Source organism: Dermacentor albipictus, chromosome 1, assembly GCF_038994185.2.
Source record: "Dermacentor albipictus isolate Rhodes 1998 colony chromosome 1, USDA_Dalb.pri_finalv2, whole genome shotgun sequence".
In the NCBI taxonomy this organism is placed as follows: domain Eukaryota; kingdom Metazoa; phylum Arthropoda; class Arachnida; order Ixodida; family Ixodidae; genus Dermacentor; species Dermacentor albipictus.
This window is the reverse complement of record NC_091821.1, coordinates 486,297,099-486,314,538: the sequence shown is the minus strand read 5'-3', so window position 1 is coordinate 486,314,538 and position 17,440 is coordinate 486,297,099. Positions and strand designations below refer to the sequence as shown.

Below are 17,440 nucleotides of genomic sequence, written 5' to 3'. Positions count from 1 at the left end.
TTATTGCAAGCAGTTTGATCAGTGATAAATTATGTATGCACTTTGTCACATCCTAATAATATTGCTTGCATCAGATATATCAGTCAGAGGTAGTATAAGGGCGAACTTGAACCTGCATATTTTCCAAATAGCCAAGTGCGTCAATCACAATAGTGTCAAATACAAATCTGCTAAGAGCATGTTAGTGCCTGTTTATGTCCAATTGTAGAAGGCAAGCGTGCGATTGGCCATGCATGCCCACATATAAAAATAAAAAGCAGAACCACAAGACAGTATAAATAGGTTGGTGAACAGATAGCCAAAATAGCAGTCAAAATCCATCGCACTTTGTCACAAATAAATTCAAAATATTGTAATTAAATAACAATCTCTAAAAATGTCATGTGATCAATTGTGGTAATGATCACAGTTACTGCTGTGAAAAATTATTTGCACTAAGTGTTTCACAACTTGCTGAGAGGGCTTGACCTAGTAAAAAATCCTCATATGTGCACAGCAGTGGCAAAAAACGAGATGAGCGTCGCATCTTGGTGACCATTATCTCCCTACATACTACACAAAACTGAATTTGAAATTAAAGGAGAAATAACAAAGCAGTTCGTGTGCCAATGATGGTTAAGCGCACTGCAATGCCTTGCCATGCGTTGAAAGCTGACCTCCAAGCAACCAAAATGTAAGTGACCCTACATTGAAGCAGCGTCTCTAAATGACGAACGTGTATCGCATCCTGGCATTCGCAGACGCAGTCACCAAATGAAAAACACCTTTGCAAATCGCAATAACGACGAATGTCACACGCGTGCGCACACAGACAGAATGCGAGCAGTTTCCGAAAGCACTCGCGAAAGACTGTACGGACGTTCCTACGCGTTCCACGCATATCAGAAGCGCGCGCGCGCGCGCACACACATACACACGCACACACACGCACGCACAAAAGGCGAGCAGTTTCCGGAAGCACTCGACAAAGACGGCACGGACGTTTTTACAAAAAAGCAAATCCCACCGGCGTGGCACCATTTCCCGATGCACAAACAGCACCACTCATTAACAGTACACATCCGTAGAACGGCGCACAAGCCGGAACAAAGCGCACACCACTCGACGCCAAATCCGTCGTCGATTACGCCGCTGAGAAACGAACACCTTCTAACATTCACAAACCAAACGACGATGTGCTGCGAACTTCAAACAGATTTTACGGCCCTGTCCGGTTGATAGGGCTGCTCCACAGGCTGTCCTCACTGTTGAAAGCAATGTCAGCAAAGTTGTTGAAAAAGGCCGCCTAAAACACGCAAAAACATGGAAATAATACGCCTCTACTACCCACGCTGCTCATGCGATCACAGTTACCGGAACCACAGACGGCGAAGTAAACAAACGACGTCATTTCCCTTCATTTCGGACCGAAGTAGTTTCTCAGTTGCGCGAGTCTTCCTTTCGAGCAGGGCGCGACTTGTTCCGGGGACTGTACTGTTGTTCCGGTGACTGTAGAGAAGAATAAAGAATTAGTAGAATGCATAAGCGCTGATATTAGGGGTTTCGGGAATGGTGCTGAGATAGTCCTATTAGGTGACATGAATGCCCACATAGAGGATTTAGACGGCTATACCGACAATAACGGGAAGTTAATGCTAGACCTTTGCGAGCAACATAACCTCGTGATTGTGAATACAGGGCCTAAGTGTGAAGGACAGATCACGTGGGAAGTGGGAAACCGGCAATCGACCATTGATTACTGTCTGATGACAGAAGGAATTCAGGATAAGTTGAGAGAAATGGTCATCGATGAGGAAGGGTTTAGCAGCATAGGGAGTGACCATAAACGCATCATTTTGAAAATGGGATATGTAGTTGGGAAAGAGAGCAACGAAAGCAAAATGGCCAGCCCAAATTTGAACGCTGAACAAATAGCAAATATAGTCACTAGAGTGGAGGAAGAAATTGGCAAGTCGCCAAGTAAGGGGTGGGAATATGGTGAGCTTCTAAGTGTAGTAACGACAGAAATACGGAAAGAGAAACAACACGTTCATTGGAAAGGAAAAAAGAAACCGAAAAGCTGGTGGAACAAGGAGATACGAGAAGCGATCGCCGAAAGACAGAAAGCATCTCGAGAGCACAGGCAGGCAAAGAAGGCGCAGTTCCCACAGGATGAAGTAACCGGTAAATGGGAAATATACCGGGAGAAAAAGTCTATGGTTCAAATACTGGTGCAAGCAAAATTAAAAGGTGAAAGTGAGAGTTGGTTGTCAGAAATACGTGAGAAAAAGAAGGCCGCACCTAGAATATTTTGGAATCACATAAAATTATTAGGCAGAAAATCAACAACAATACAACAACATATCCTAGACGAAGATGAAAACAGACTGGAAGGAGAAGCAGCAATAAATTACATCCAAAAAGTAACAGCCGAATCTTTCCAAGGCAAGGACGAGGTTGTATTTGAAGAGAAAAAGAGCATGAAAGAGACCCAAGGGGGAAAGGAGCTAGTGCTTACAAATTTAAACTGGAAGAAAGCGGAAGAGAAAATACCTAAGCGCACAGCCACAGGGCTAGACGAGGTTCCCGTTAGGCTGATAAATGAACTGGGACCAAAAAGTAAGGAAGCTCTCGTGAAAGCAGTTGAAAAAACTTTAAAAGATAGACGAATACCAGACAGTTGGCGACAAAGTAGAATGAATTTAATTTATAAAGGTAAGGGGGAGAAAGACAGAATTCACTCGTATAGACCGTTGACCATTACATCGGTAATATACAGGCTAGCAATGCAGGCAATCAAATTAAAGCTTCAAGCATGGGCAGAAAATAATGACATTTTGGGAGAGCTTCAGAATGGCTTTAGAATAGGTAGGCGTTTGGATGATAACTTGTTTGTTCTTACTCAGTGTATTGAAATATCAAAAGCAGAAAGCAGACCGTTGTATGTGGCCTTTTTGGACATTACAGGAGCATACGACAACGTAGACCGCAGCATTTTGTGGGATATTCTGGAAGGGGAAGGCTTAGGTAACGATTGTATACAGCTTTTGAGAGAGATTTACCTAGAAAATACTGTTTGCGTTGAATGGGAAGGGATGAGGAGCGCGGAGAAAGTTCATATCAACAAGGGACTGAGGCAGGGGTGCCCTTTATCCCCGCTGCTGTTTATGATGTACATGGTGAGGATGGAGAGGGCGCTAGAAGGAAGTAATATCGGGTTTAATCTCTCATACAAACAGGCAGGTACAGTAATAGAGCAGCAACTCCCAGGTTTATTTTATGCAGACGACATTGTGTTGCTCGCAAACAACCAAAGTGATTTGCAACGTCTGGCTAATATTTGTGGACAGGAAGGCAACAATTTAGGTTTGAAATTTAGTGTTAGAAAATCAGGTGTTATTGTATTCAATGAAAACAGTGAACAGACAGTGGAGATACAGGGCCAAGAAATACCTCGGGTAACAGAATATAAATACCTTGGTATATGGATAAACGAAGGCAACGGATATATGGAAACACAGGAAAAAACCATAACAGTCAAGGGGAAGAGAAATGCAGCCATAATGAAGCACAGAGCGCTATGGGGATACAATAGGTACGAGGTCCTCCGAGGTATGTGGAAAGGGGTAATGGTTCCAGGACTTACTTTTGCAAATGCGGTTGTTTGCTTTAAATCAGGGGTACAATCAGGACTCGACGGGAACCAAAGGTCAGTGGGTCGCCTCGCATTGGGCGCTCACGGGAAGACTACAAATGAAGCTGTGCAAGGGGATATGGGCTGGACTAGTTTTGAAGTGAGGGAAGCTCGCAGTAAAATTGAGTATGAAGAACGGCTGAGGAATATGGAGGAAAGTAAATGGGCTGGGAGAGTGTTCAGGTATCTGTACAGGCAAAACATTGATTCACAGTGGAGGAAAAGAACTAGGAAGCTTACCAGCAAGTATGCGGCCTGTGGGGTGGGCAACACAGCAACAAAGATGGTCAAGCGGAAAGTCAGAGAGGCTGAATTAATCTCATGGGTGGCGGCAATGGAAAAGAAACCTGCCATGAGTAACTACTTAAGGGGAAAAAACGAAATTAGGAAAGAAACCATTTATGATAACTCAAAGGGAAGCTCATTACTTTTCGAAGCGAGATCGGGATGCCTTAGAACACGCACGTATAAAGCGAGATATAAGAAGGAAGAAGAAGCATGTGCTTGCTGCGGTAAAGCTAGGGAAACGACGGAGCATATTTTATTAGAATGTGAAGACATCTATCCAGCGGTCGATTTAGGCACCACTGGCCTCCTTGAAGCCCTTGGGTTCAGCGGGAGCAGTGGAAAAGCAAACAGGTCCGCAATAGACATCAGTAAGAGGCGATTGGAGGATTGGTGGAAGAAAAGTAGGGAAACGACAAAGGACGGAGACGTACAAAAGCACAGTTCGCAATAGGGTATCAGAAAATTTGGACGTGGTAGTTCATAGTGTGTTTTTTTGTTCTCATGGGTTAACCTAGGTAGGATATTAGGCAGCATAGTAGCAAGAGCTTGGTGGCGCAAGCCACCGCCCCGTTCCAAAGGGGACGCTCATAACATCCATCCATCCATGTGAGGGCGCTGCGGTCGAGCTCTGCACCAAGTGAGCGGCGCTGCTCTGCTGACATGTGCACGTTACTTGCGGGTGTTTGCGCTTCTTGTGCTGTAGCCGATTTTATTTTCTCATTGCGTGTGCCTTGTAACTGTCCTCGGGCACGTGGCTGGCGGTCGAGGTCTTTTGCGTCCGGTCCAAGTTTTGCGCTCATGGAGACGCCAGTACCGGCGACGTGTGGGTCACCAAGCGTTAACATTGCGTGTGCACTTTGGTTTGTAGGCCCACCTTTTTTTCCATCTCACTTTCTTCGGACGTGCACTCTCAGGTATGGTGTCTGTAGAATATTATACTTCAGCTTAAACAACAACAGAAAGAAATAACGGCTGCTTTATTCAGCGAGCACCATGTAAATGCCGAGTGCCGCGACTAACAACCATAACTGTGCCAGGCTATAGCAGACGACGCTCGGATGCTTGGCGCGGAGGTCGATGGCAGTGCTGCGGTGGCGGGAACGGCAGCGGGCTGCATGGTGCGCATAGCCGAGGAATTGGGATACTTAAAGAGGACTATAGGCCATCGCTCCATAGGCGTTGTTGCGGCGGGCGGCCGATGTGGTGCTGATCGTTTGATCATATTTACGCGGTGCTTAGAGAACATGTGCTCCTTTTTTTTGTGTGAATTAACGATCACTAAGCCCTGGGGCCTGTGCAACGCTATTAGCTCGCTGTATGTTTCTTGCGGTGCGCCGTTGTTGATTATCGTAGTGCGGTCAATTCGCGCTTCTTTGTCTCGCCGCTCCCGCATCGGGTCACAGTGCACGGAAGAATGTGTTGATAGTTGTGCTGTCGCGTGCTGTAGTTCACCGCAATTCAACACTACGCTGGACGGACTGTTGGTGCAGTCGATGCGGCGTGAACGGACACAAAGGAGCGCTCGCCTCAGACGGTAAGTCCGGCGCCTTGCGCCTTCTTATGGTTCATGTAGTGTACAGTGCTCACGGAATGAAACGCGTCAATTTAGGGCTTAGTAATGCGCATATATTCGTTTTCACCGGCTGTAGTTCGTGTCACATCGACGTAATTTTGGTGCGTACACGTACATCGGAGTCCTCGTCACCTTTGGTCACCAAATTCCTTGCGACATGACATGGTCCTCTCGCGTACTTTGCACGTTTGCAAGGCTTTACTAAATGCTCCGTGTCGCGTTTCATTCCGTGAGCACTGTACCTTGTCATGCGCAGCAGAAGATGATTAGTACAGCTACAAGAACAATAACAGTGATTTCCTAATGTTCGTTCGATATCGGAGTGCACATTTAGCAAAAAGTTTCACGAAAATTACCCCGAGGTTAATGTTCTAAGTGCTTCATCTATTGTTTATTTTCTTTTTGTTATGAAGTATGCTAGCGCCGGGTCATCGCTTCGTCTGAACGGGCAAAAAAATTCAAGCAGGAAATGTCACTGCTTCTATACGTAATTTCTCAGCAAGAAATCGTATAGACAATTCTAGAAGTACGTTGATGTGTTGCGCAAATGTTTTCACAGCTAACGTTAACGCGCGACGGCATCCAAATGATCTGACTCGTGAGAAGATTTTAGCTTGGATGCAAACTTTGATGCTTATAGGTTGTCGCCAAGGCAACCTGTATTTCTTGTGTTTAGTGTTGTTTGTTTTCGTGCCTTTGACACGTTGAATAACCGCCTGTGATGTAAGAATGAAATATTTAATTTCTCTAAGCGGATGCAGCTTCATGTAGCTGGCTGTACGAGAGCTTTCCCCAATTTGACGCGATGTTGTCAAATCACAAGTTTGCAGTTTCAGCAGTGATTACAATAAACTGAACATTTATTGTTTAGGGATGTCACAATTTCCTGAGACGGAGGCATCTCTGCACCACATAGGCTGCGGCACTATGCAGCTTGAACAGCACGACAAAGCATCTGATCTGCCTGCTTTGACAAGGTACGTACTAAATGGTCACAGCCATTTATGTGTTCTAGGGTCTGTTCGTGTATTTGGCACCTGTCAACTTTTCTGAGTCTCTCATGCAATTTATAAATTCTTGCTATTCTACAATTTTACTAATGTTCCATTAAGTAATGAGAACGAAGTTTTATTAGTGAAGATGTTCTAAAGCTGCTGAGAAATGGGGTGGCATAGGATTGCGAAAATGCACGTAAAAAATAGTCCTGGCGCTTTGCTTTCTTAATTGCTAGCAATGAAAAATCCCTAATAAAATTAGCAAAGGGACACATGCTTTAGGTAAGTTCATTAAGATACGTTCCAGAAGCAGGCTAAGTTTGCAGCAACAAAAGCACTGAGAAAAACTCACTGATCTAAAAACATGTTAGTTTCTGCTTTTCCAAGTGTGCTGCTTGTGTACAGTGTGTCAAGGTAAATAATGGTTAATAATGTATGCATAGAAAAGTGTGGATGCTGAGAGAAAGCTTTAGGAAAGTGCGTGCTGTCTTTCCAACACAGGATTTCTGTCTAGAATTTTTGTAAAATATGAAGTGCACAGGCTGGCAAACAATGTTCAACACTTTTGCTTTAGATTTTAATGTAGCCAGTTCATTATGTGTCCCTAGTATAGCTTAGCGTCAAGCTTCAAGCTGATCTCTGATGTCACATCAGTTGCAGGATGCAATAACGTGGTATCACATACTGCTTGTTACGCATGTCAGTAAACCTGGTGCAGTTGTCACAGGTGAGAGTATAACTGAAAGCTGCGCATTCTTTGCCCTTCTGCACAAGATGTGGGATAGAGTTTGAACTATGCTATAGTGGCACCATCTCCCTCACCTTCTCTTCCTCATTATTCTGTCAACTTGCAATAATATGCACAACTTCTAGAGGCTTGATTATGGTGTTGTCTGCTGAACTTGGCTGATGTGAATTTCAGTAGTTTGGGGTACCCTCAAAGCTATGCTGTACTTTTCATGCATTTTAAAATGGTCAGTTTGACATATGTGATTGGCTGTGGCATTCTGAGAGAAACAAGGCCTCTTGTGAATAATGCATATATGCATTATTAGCATTTTCTAATACTCTTTCAAGAAGCAGCCTACAGGCTGCTCCCCGAAGAAGTGACCACCTTTGCTTACGCTACGTGGCAGTCTGGTCCAGTTTACTTAACCTGTCTGCCATCTATGCACGAAAACGAGGAGAGAAGCGAAAAAAGGGACCTTCGATTTATGTTTTTGCACAGATGGCTCATACATTGCACTTTTCTTATCTCGCATGCTTTGTTAACTCAAAGCTTTCGATGGGCGAATATCATTTCATTCCTATTTATACCTAATAAGAATTACTTAGTTCACAGTGTCACTTTTTATATTATACTTTTGTGAGACTAAGCTCACTTGTTTTAATGCAAGTGTGGCTGGGCCTGCAGAAAGAGTAAGCAGACTACTGTGTTGCTGATCAGTGCTGATCTCCACGTCCGAGCTGGTCCCACAACATCCAGGCACCACTGTGCTTTGCTTCATTGACAAGGTAATATGATATAGACACCTTGCACCTCAGTATCAGTTTTGAGAAATATGCTAAGACACAAGGGTTGGCCTTGGTGATAAATACACTCGTGTTCTTTTTTTTAAGCGTTCTTCTTGCAGTGTTCCTCATGTACATGTTTTCAGAGGATGCTTAAATGCAAACTGCCATGGAACTTGTTTATGCCTTAAAGTAGCACTCTTTCACCAAGAAAAAAGCCTTATTTAATGCACAATTTATAAGAAAGGTGAGGAGGTGACAGGACATAACAGTCTAACAGCCATCCAATTTTACTGCTTGCAGAGCAATATAAAGTGAGAGGTGAAAGGGCAAGAACAGATAAATCCACAATGTATGTTGCTCACACAACTGCGAAAAGAAGCATGGCTACTATGACACTTGTTTTACAATGATAAATAAGCAGTCTTGCTATCTGATAATCCACTGGAGGGCGAGCCAACTCGCAGATTCTCTGTAACACATGTAAGGAAAGGCTCACAAATCTTGCCAGCCCTATGCTCGTAACACATTGCCACAGTTGCATAGTTTTCAAACAAAATAATGCAAGTGAGCTTTGCACCACCAAATGACCTGAGCATTCAGTTGACATGGTTGCAGATCCAGTCATTTATACATTGGCCTGTTTTGTTGACGTGGTGTCTACTGCACGACAGTGGTATTTAATATCCATCAACACCCCTGTGCTCGACGTACTCTTTCTTGCATGCTTTTTTTTCACAGGTAGTGGAAGATTACTTGATTCCAGAACAATTTGGCTTGTTCTGCACATGATAGTGAACTTTCCAGTCTTATATTAAGCATGGAATTGGGTAGGAAGATGTGGTATTTTTTATAGTGCCCTGTTGCATTCAGATTGTGCAGAGGCTTCAAGCTTGTATTGACAAAAATTGGGATGAAGCCATAAGAGGAGAATTGTAAAAGTGTAACGAAAGCCTCCTGATAGATATGCTGAGTTGTGCTGCTGTGGACACTTATTGGTTATCCCTACTGGGTAACGCTGTTAAAGTTATGGATGCTTTGACACTGTAGGGCCTACAAGGTGGCTAGCATTACGGAACACATTAAAACAACTGTAGGGATGCATGTTGTGCTATTGTATCATAATTGGCCCACAAAGTGACCACCTTTGCTTACACTATGTGGCAATCTGGTCCAGTTTACTTAACCTGACTGCCATCTATGCATGAGGAGGAGAAGGGACTAAAAAATGAAGGGACCTTTGATTAATGTTCTTGTACAGATGGCCCATACATTGCATTTTTCTTATCTTGCAGGCTTTGTTACTTAAAGCTTTCTACGGGCGAATATCAGCATTTCATACCTAATAAGTATTGCTTTGTTCACAGTGTCACTTTCTATATTTACCGTATTTACTCTCATAATGATCGCACTCACGTAATGATCGCAGCCCTGAATTTTGTCGTCCAAATTCGATTTTTTTTATTTCCTGTGTAATGATTGCACCCCTAACTTGCTGCAGCGATATGTCATGTGCCAAGTCTAGCTATTAATGATCGCGCTTACCATCTGTCGAATGCTACGCGAACAACTCTTCAAGATAAACCAAGTGGTCTGCACGCACCAAACATTTTTAAGCAGATGCTCGTTTTCATTCCTTTCATTACTTTCCGCACTTCCATGACAAAAAAGCTACAACCAAAATTGCCTTTATTATGTGTAGGCTTTGTAATGGTTGTGGTCAACAGCAACAAAAAAGATGCCTTTCGATTCTTCTCATCTGCACTCGTGGGCACGCAACAAATCACGAGCGGCAACAATAGCAGCCACGTTTACACTGATACGTTAGAAGTGTACCCTATCCATACGCCGACACTTGTAACACAGCTAAGATATTTGCCCACCCTTAGCACAAACGTGCTGTATTAGGATAGTAGTGAAGACAAATGCCGCAGTTTCTGCAGCATGCCCGCCGTGTCTTTCTATGTCACTGGCAGCTAAGCGTGCCCATCTGTTTCTGCCCCCTCATAGTGGACATGGCGATGTTATTGCCACAAACTTACCGATATTAACGATATTATTCATTACTGATATGGAAGAAGCTTTCAATGCAAGTAATGTACTCGAGAGAAAAAAAATCGCGTTTGGCGCATTTGGTGTTTTCAGCTTGCTATGCTGGCCGCCACTTTTGTTTCGGTGTCCCGCACTACATACAGTGGCAGCCACTTATTTCTTGACCTATTGCCATCCCGCAGCAAACGCGGGATGAAAAAAATTCTTTTTGCGGGAAATTTAACCGGCATAATGATCACACACCTGAATTTGTGACCATTTTTCTTTACAAGAAAATGCGATCATTATGCGAGTAAATACAGTACTTTGTGGCACCAAGCTCACTTGTTTTATTGCAGGTGTGGCTGGGCCTGCAGAAAAGCTGTAAGGAGACTGCAGTGTTGCTGATCAGTGCTGATCTCCACGTCCGAGCTGGTCCCACAACATCCAGGCACCACTGTGCTTTCACAAGGTAATATGTTGTGGACACCTTGCACCTCAGTACCAATTTTGAGTTTGACTTGATAAATATTTAAGAAGACACAAGGTTTGGCCTTGGGGATAAATACACTCGTGTTCTTTTTTTTGAAGTGCTCTTTCTGCAGTGTTCCTCATGTACATGTTTTCAGAGGATGGTTACACTCCTTAAATGCAAACTCCCTTGGAGCTTGTTTAGGCCTCAAACTAGAACTGTTTCACCAAGAAAAAATCCTCATTTAATGCACAATTCATAAGGAAGGTAAGGAGGTGACAGGCAGTGTCTAACTATCCAGTTTGACTGCTTGCCCAGCAATATCAAGCGAGAAGCGAAAGGGCAATGCTAACAGATAAATCGGCAATGCATGTTGCTTGCACAACTGCGAATGCGACACATGGCATGGCTACTATGAATGCTGATATGACGATAAAAATATTGTAGTTTTTACATTAGCCGGTAAGCTTATTAATATTTTGCACCAGCAAACAACCAGTTTGGTAGCTGTAGTTGTTGCACTGCTTCAGGAGTAAGATATTCTTTTTAATGAAAATTGAGTAGTGCTGCGGTTAGCGAAGCTATTTCTGCCTGTACAATAAATTAGGCATTTTTAAAGAGGCGGCATATAACAATTGTGTTGCTGTGCCACATAATTAGTAAAGTGAGGGGAGGTTTAAGTAAGCAAAAGAGGAAGATTAACCTTGTCGTACAAACAGATCCTTGTCTCAGCTGTCGTCACTGTGATGCAACGGCTCCCAGATAACTGGGGGGGGGGGGGGGGGGCTAAAATTAGCCTTAAAAAACTGACGCAATAATACAAAAAGCCATTGAAGAGTGTGGTTGCACCTATGTTTGACCAGTGCAGTATCGGGAGCAGGGCCAGACAGCAGCTGAAATGTTGTGTAATAGAAGCTGGTCATATTGAGTGCTCTAACATGCTAACAAAAACTGTCATTTAGTTTCTATAGTGGTATTAAAGGTGCATTAATCTTTCCTATAAACAATTCTGCACTGGCATCTATGCAGTGTTTTCCATCTGCATATTCCGCAGTGCGGTAGCAAAAAGCTGTGAAATCTGTGTATTCACTTGCATGAGCTGGTTATGCTTCATGAATACTTTGTTTAGCGCAAAACGACACACACAAGACGACAGGACAAGGCGCTACTCTCAACTGACATCATTTTATTGTGTCACTCCTTTATAGACCGCTCAAACCAGAGGAACATGCGCAGTGAGCGCAATGCGGTGAAGCCACCACCAACATCCGATCCAAAGAGCGCACTCATGTGACAGAATCCAAAAAACCAAATTCAGTGCTTTACTAGGTTAAGGAAGGCACACTAATGCACTGTGACTCCAGTGACTTAATGAAAAATGCTTCCGATAACTCTCGGGCGGTGGTGTCACGGCTCTTTTTCAAAATCGTGGTATCACGAAACATGGGTTTGCATTTGCATGTTTTACAATGCTGAGCCAAATGGGAACCTGTGCCTGTTGGTATGGATCGCTCATGTTCTCTAAGGCGCTCGTTAACACAGCGGCCTGGCTGCCCTACATACACTTTGCCACATGACAAGGGAATCTTATAAACGACACCGACGCTGCATTCTACAAACTTCACGTGGTTCTTTTCACAATCAGGTTTTTTACTTGTTTTAGAAATACGGCTGCACGACATTGACAGTTTCTGAGGAGCGGAAAACACTACCGGAATTTGGTATTTAGTGGCGACATTCTTTAGATTGTGAGCCACTCTGTGGCAATACGGCACAACTTCAGGCCTCTTCTTTTGTGTGATGCAGTTACTTTTGTGCCGCTTCCCTTTCAGTTTCTGAAGCAATACCTCCGAGACTGACGTCACCACCACACTTGGGTAACCAGCAGCCTGCAGCCTATTTAACTGTGCAATGAAACTCATGTTCGCAGAGTGATGACAAGATTGCATTAAGGAAGATTCTAAACACATCAAAGCAATGGCGCGTTTCACAGTCTTTGAGTGCGCAGACGCGTAAGGTAAAAGTTCCTTACGTGCGCGTGGCGAGTACATCTGACAGGCGTGGCCTGTTTGTAAGGATAGCTTCAAATCTAAAAACTGGAGTTTACCGTCCCTAGATAGCTCATGTGTGAAAGTTAAACCTTTGCCATTGTCATTGAAAAGTGTTAAAATATCAGCTACCGTCACGGAGCATTCGTTGTTAGTCTGTTTTATCACAACAAGAAAATCGTCAACATATCTAACAATTTGAACCGAGTCATTGTTTAAGGCACTCTTAAGAGCGCGGTCGACAAAAGATAAAAAAATATTACAAAGAGCAGGCGCCACACATGAACCAATACACACACCATTTTTCTGGATAAAAAGGTTATTTTCGAACAGGATAAAAGTTGCACTTAAATAAAATTCAAGAAGGGACATGAAACTTTCCGAAGATAACCCGGTGGCATTGCAAAAATCTACCTCGCCACTTTCTTCGATGCACATCATCACACTGCGAAATAGCTCATCATGCGGTATAGAATCGTAAAGATCTTCGACGTCAACAGAAAAAATGTTGGCTAATGAATGGTTGTCTTCCAGAAAGGAAACAACATCGAAAGAATCCTTTATGCCATAAGGATCGTCAATAGTTAAATGATTAAACTGTTTTTGCAAAAAGCGGCTAACCAAAACCTGCCAACAGTTGTTTTCACTGACTATTGTACGGAAAGGCACATCCAGTTTGTGCGTTTTTGCAGTGAAAAAACCTCTAAAGCAAGTAGCTTACATTGTTTTACATCTTTCACAATCTTGGTGAGGCCTATGACACAGACACACAAATATCAGGGCCCACTGATATTTGTGTTCTGGTCAGTCACATAGCTTTTGCTGTGTGCCGTGCAAGGATGCTTACGTTCTGCATGAAGAATGGACATGTTCCTCAAGATGTGGCGAGTCTCTTCGGGAACGTCAGGCCTTCCGTCGGTCACGTGCGGCGAATGTGTCGGATTCTTCGTTCTGAAATTTGGGGGCAGGTACGCCTTCTGTACGACTGGTTGAGAGCTGTGTGCTACTCGCGCGATGCACCTATTGTGGCCTAGAAGAAGTTTCGTTTCTACAGACTTCTATCAACTTGGACTACAGAATTCTGGTGGACACAGCTGCTGCTACTCCTCCGGTCCAGACTACCGTGCAGAAAGGAAAAAACGCAACCGGTCACCGCTGGTTTCCAGGTACTCGGTGACGTCAGGCTTCCTGACGAAGTTGCTGCATTGCTAAAGAATGGGCCGAAGTACAGCACGGAACCAAGAATTCCTGCACATGAGCTACTGGCTTTGAACAGGCGCATCGCAAGGAAAGCAGAACTAGAGGACCAGGAGTGGTGCCTCCTCGATAGGGTGTACAACCTTCGTAGGACCGCCACTGGGAGCGCGCCACCTTCGACAGCTGTGATCAAAAGGACAGTATCTTTCTTTAGAGACAATGAACTGCGGCTGTTACTGAGTGACAAAGAGGGCGGGTTTGTGATAGCTCCGTCTGCTGTCTTCAACAAAAAGCCATTGAGGCTGTCAACAAACACTTCATTCTGGCAAATGAGAAAGCTCAGAAGGTAAAACGCAAAGCCATTTCTTTGTTGGAAAATATAGGCCTCACCAAGATTGTGAAAGATGGTAAACAATGTAAGGTACTTGCTTTAGATGTTTTTTTTTCACTGCAAGAACACACAAACCGGATGTGCCTTTCCGTACAATAGTCAGTGAAAACAACTATTGGCAGGTTTTGGTTAGCCGCTTTTTGCAAAAACAGTTGAAGCATTTAACTATTGATGATCCTTATGGCATAAAGGATTCTTTCGATGTTGTTTCCTTTCTGGAAGACAACCATTCAGTAGCCGACATTTTTTCTGTTGATGTCGAAGATCTTTACTATTCAATACCGCATGATGATCTATTTCGCAGTGTGATGACGTGCATCGAAGAAAGTGGCGAGGTAGATTTTTGCAATGCCACCGGGTTGTCTTCAGAAGGTTTCATGTCCCTTCTTGAATTTTATTTAAGTGCAACTTTTATCCTGTTCGAAAATAACCTTTTTATCCAGAAAAATGGTGTGTGTATTGGTTCATGTGTGGGGCCTGCTCTTTGTAATATTTTTTTATCTTTTGTCGACCGCACTCTTAAGAGTGCCTTAAACAATGACTCGGTTCAAATTTTTAGATATGTTGACGATTTTCTTGTTGTGATAAAACAGACCAACAACGAATGCTCCGTGACGGTAGCTGATATTTTAACACTTTTCAATGACAATGGCAAAGGTTTAACTTTCACACATGAGCTATCTAGGGACGGTAAACTCCAGTTTTTAGATTTGCAGCTATCCTTACAAACAGGCCACGCCTGTCGGATCTACTCGCCACGCGCACGTAAGGAACTTTTACCTTATGCGTCTGCGCACTCAAAGACTGTGAAACGCGCCATTGCTTTGATGTGTTTAGAATCTTCCTTAATGCAATCTTGTCATCACTCTGCGAACATGAGTTTCATTGCACAGTTAAATAGGCTGCAGACTGCTGGTTACCCAAGTGTGGTGGTAACATCAGTCTCGGAAGTATTGCTTCAGAAACTGAAAGGGAAGCGGCACAAAAGTAACTGCATCACACAAAAGAAGAGGCCTGAAGTTGTGCCGTATTGCCACAGACTGGCTCACAATCTAAATAATGTCGCCACTAAATACCAAATTCCGGTAGTGTTTTCCGCTCCTCAGAAACTGTCAATGTTGTGCTGCCGTATTTCTAAAATAAGTAAAAAACCTGATTGTGAAAAGAACTATGTGAAGTTTGTAGAATGCAGCGTCGGTGTCGTTTATATAAGATTCCCTTGTCATGTGGCAAAGTGTATGTAGGGCAGTCAGGCCGCTGTGTTAACGAGCGCCTTAGAGAACATAAGCCATACATGATCCATAGCAACAGGCAAAGGTTCCCATTTGGCTCAGCATTGTAAAACGTCCAAATGCAAACCCATGTTTTCTGATACCACGATCTTGAAAAAGAGCCGTGACACCACCGCCCGAGAGTTATCGGAAGCATTTTTCATTAAGTCATTGGAGTCGCAGTGCAGTAGTGTGCTTTCCTTAACTTTGTACAGCGCTGAATTTGGTTTTTTGGATTCTGTCACATGAGTGCACTCTTTGGATCGGATGTTGTTGGTGGCTGCACCGCATGGTGCTCACTGCGCATGTTCCTTTGGTTCGAGCGGTCTATAAAGGAGTGACGCAATAAAATGCTGTCAGTTCAGAGTAGCGCCTTGTCCTGTCGTCTTTCTTGTGTGTGTCGTTTTGCGCTAAACAAAGTATTCATGGATTCGCACCAACTAGCCCGCCAACGCATTGTGCTGGTTATACTTGTTCATTTAATGTAAAATACTTGTGGAAAAGTATTAGACTATTTCAGTGGTCTTGTATTGCAATTCTGCAGCCATTTCTATTCTTTGTGAAACACGAACATTTAACAGAGACGAGAACAAGACAATGCGAGGACGAGCACTTGCTTTCAACTGCTGTGGTTAATCTTGAAATATCAATTTACGTAGGTAGAAAACTCATGAGCCTCCGTGTTCTCTTTTTCCTGTTTCTCTGTGAGATGTTCACGCTTTACACACAATATCATGCAAGAACCAGCCAACTCAGTTATGCAGTGGAGCTACCTATTGTGCATGTCAGTTCCAATGGCTTGTTGTAATCTAACAGGGCCGGCTGCTTTGTTTACATTTTTGTGCAGATGCATACGAGCACTGTTTCAAAAACGCCGAACACTGTGGATACGGAGGCAAGGAGGCTGAAGGACCTGAACAAGCACCTGGCCACGATGCTTCGGAATACAAAATAAAGATGGTTTGTGTTAATTGTGGGCCCTAAAAAGTGTCCTCTTTGTCTCTGAGCTGGCACATCGGCCGACTCACGTGATCGAAATTAATCGCTGCAATGTTGGCAGAATGTGTTACTGTGTGGAACTTCACCAAAAATATTGCATGAACAAAAGAACTCATTCAACACAAATGCGAACACTTGTAGAATGCAGCTAAACAAGAATGGTGTCATTTTGCATAGCTGAATGAGAACATTTTCATGTAGCATACACAAACGAGAACGATATCGTTTCGCATTGCCGTGCGAGAACTATCTCGTCAAGCACAGCTATGCGAGAATAATCTCGTTTAATATACCCACACGAGAACGATCTCGCTCATTGACGATGTCCACTCGTACACATGTGATGTACGACGTCGTCGAGTCTACGGAGCAATAATAGCGTACAGAAGTTCTCGTGAAATTCTCATACATATTTTTTCAATAGGGGTGTCTTTTATTGTGTTGTTCGTGTCCTATATTTCCGCGTAATACTATTTTTAAATGCCAAGTACCAACTAGCCTGACAGGTGACGTTAATGAACACGTATATAACCGCGTCCTACAGCCTTTTCTAATACTTACTCATCAGTCCACTATGTTTCTACTCTTCCCTTTTCTTCTGAGCACAGAGCAAGCTGAAGGACTCTCGGTTGTTTCCACAATATATTCTATTTTCTCCCTCCTTCTTCTTGAAGAAAGAATATCTTCTCAAAGACCGCAGCATTCGTTTTGGATCTGCACGATTCTTTCGTAAGTACTTGCGGGCCGATTAACAAATAGGCGCGATCGTCCAGTGCAGCTTAGCAGCTGCATCGAGCTTTTGATATAAAACAGATGTGTGTCATTCTCAATTGAACATATGCAGTTATGCAAATAAACTTGAACCGTAACTGAACCGTTTTCGCTCAACCAAAACGGAAACCGGACTGAAAAAAATTTTGTTTTGGCAGTCCGCACCTCGCAATATGCGTGCAGATTGCGAATGAAATTAAGCTAGACTCAGAGGGACAG

At 43.5% G+C, this 17,440-nt stretch overlaps 1 long non-coding RNA gene across 1 annotated transcript; it reads left to right on the top strand.

The window, feature by feature from the left end:
- Nucleotides 1–4,603: 4,603 nt before the first annotated feature.
- Nucleotides 4,604–16,422, top strand: LOC135912605 (uncharacterized). Its single transcript, XR_010567728.2, has 5 exons — nucleotides 4,604–5,495; nucleotides 6,406–6,511; nucleotides 7,927–8,044; nucleotides 10,432–10,544; nucleotides 16,299–16,422. It is a non-coding gene; the product is annotated as an uncharacterized lncRNA (long non-coding RNA).
- The last annotated feature ends 1,018 nt before the right edge of the window (nucleotides 16,423–17,440 follow it).